Raw genomic sequence first — 2,500 nt, 5'->3', positions numbered from 1 at the left:
AGGGTTAGGGTTAGGGTTAGGGTTAGGGTTAGGGTTAGGGTTAGGGTTAGGGTTAGGGTTAGTTAGGGTTAGGGTTGGGTGTAAAGCAGTACCTCTGTACTGGATCCTGAAAAGCCCTGTGGTTGATAATATAAATATATAAATGGAAAATACTATATTATTTTAAAGCACATTAAGACTGGAACCCAGAAGGATGAATAGGGTTAGGGTTAGGGTTAGGGTTAGGGTTAGGGTTAGGGTTAGGGTTAGGGTTAGTTAGAGTTAGGGTTAGGTGTATAAAGCAGTACCTCTGTACTGGATCCTGAAAAGCCCTGTGGTTGATAATATATAATATATAAATGAGAAATACTATATTATTTTAAAGCACATTAAGACTGGAACCCAGAAGGATGAATATGGTTAGGGTTAGGTTTAGGGTTAGGTTTAGGGTTAGGTTTAGGGTTAGGTTTTGGGTTAGGGTTAGGGTTAGGGTTAGGGTTAGGGTTAGGGTTAGGGTTAGGGTTAGGGTTAGGGTTAGGGTTAGGGTTAGGGTTAGGGTTAGGGTTAGGGTTAGGTTTAGTTAGGGTTAGGGTTAGGTGTAAAGTAGTACCTCTGTACTGGATCCTGAAAAGCCCTGTGGTTGATAATATATAATATATAAATGGAAAATACTATATTATTTTAAAGCACATTAAGACTGGAACCCAGAAGGATGAATAGGGATAGGGTTAGGGTTAGGGTTAGGGTTAGGGTTAGGGTTAGGGTTAGGGTTAGGGTTAGGGTTAGGTTAGGGTTAGGGTTAGGGTTAGGGTTAGGGTTAGTTAGGGTTAGGGTTAGGTGTAAAGCAGTACCTCTGTACTGGTTCCTGAAAAGCCCTGTGGTTGATAATATATAATATATAAATGGAAAATACTATATTATTTTAAAGCACATTAAGACTGGAACCCAGAAGGATGAATAGGGTTAGGGTTAGGGTTAGGGTTAGGGTTAGGGTTAGGGTTAGGGTTAGGGTTAGGGTTAGGGTTAGTTAGGGTTAGGGTTGGGTGTAAAGCAGTACCTCTGTACTGGATCCTGAAAAGCCCTGTGGTTGATAATATATAATATATAAATGGAAAATACTATATTATTTTAAAGCACATTAAGACTGGAACCCAGAAGGATGAATAGGGTTAGGGTTAGGGTTAGGGTTAGGGTTAGGGTTAGGGTTAGGGTTAGGGTTAGGGTTAGGGTTAGGGTTAGGGTTAGTTAGAGTTAGGGTTAGGTGTAAAGCAGTACCTCTGTACTGGATCCTGAAAAGCCCTGTGGTTGATAATATATAATATATAAATGAGAAATACTATATTATTTTAAAGCACATTAAGACTGGAACCCAGAAGGATGAATATGGTTAGGGTTAGGTTTAGGGTTAGGTTTAGGGTTAGGTTTAGGGTTAGGTTTAGGGTTAGGGTTAGGGTTAGGGTTAGGGTTAGGGTTAGGGTTAGGGTTAGGGTTAGGGTTAGGGTTAGGGTTAGGGTTAGGGTTAGGGTTAGGGTTAGGGTTAGGGTTAGGTTTAGTTAGGGTTAGGGTTAGGTGTAAAGTAGTACCTCTGTACTGGATCCTGAAAAGCCCTGTGGTTGATAATATATAATATATAAATGGAAAATACTATATTATTTTAAAGCACATTAAGACTGGAACCCAGAAGGATGAATAGGGATAGGGTTAGGGTTAGGGTTAGGGTTAGGGTTAGGGTTAGGGTTAGGGTTAGGGTTAGGGTTAGGGTTAGTTAGGGTTAGGGTTAGGTGTAAAGCAGTACCTCTGTACTGGTTCCTGAAAAGCCCTGTGGTTGATAATATATAATATATAAATGGAAAATACTATATTATTTTAAAGCACATTAAGACTGGAACCCAGAAGGATGAATAGGGTTAGGGTTAGGGTTAGGGTTAGGGTTAGGGTTAGGGTTAGGGTTAGGGTTAGGGTTAGGGTTAGGGTTAGGGTTAGGGTTAGGGTTAGGGTTAGGGTTAGGGTTAGGGTTAGTTAGGGTTAGGGTTAGGTGTAAAGCAGTACCTCTGTACTGGATCCTGAAAAGCCCTGTGGTTGATAATATATAATATATAAATGGAAAATACTATATTTTTTTAAAGCACATTAAGACTGGAACCCAGAAGGATGAATAGGGTTAGGGTTAGGGTTAGGGTTAGGGTTAGGGTTAGGGTTAGGGTTAGGGTTAGGGTTAGGGTTAGGGTTAGGGTTAGGGTTAGGGTTAGGGTTAGGGTTAGGGTTAGGGTTAGTTAGGGTTAGGGTTAGGTGTAAAGCAGTACCTCTGTACTGGATCCTGAAAAGCCCTGTGGTTGATAATATATAATATATAAATGGAAAATACTATATTATTTTAAAGCACATTAAGACTGGAACCCAGAAGGATGAATAGGGTTAGGGTTAGGTTTAGGGTTAGGGTTAGGGTTAGGGTTAGTTAGAGTTAGGGTTAGGGGTTAAGCAGTACCTCTGTACTGGATCCTGAAAAGCCCTGTGGTTGATA

Source organism: Prinia subflava, chromosome 29, assembly GCF_021018805.1.
Source record: "Prinia subflava isolate CZ2003 ecotype Zambia chromosome 29, Cam_Psub_1.2, whole genome shotgun sequence".
Classification (NCBI taxonomy): Eukaryota; Metazoa; Chordata; class Aves; order Passeriformes; family Cisticolidae; genus Prinia; species Prinia subflava.
This window is presented reverse-complemented; position numbering follows the sequence as displayed.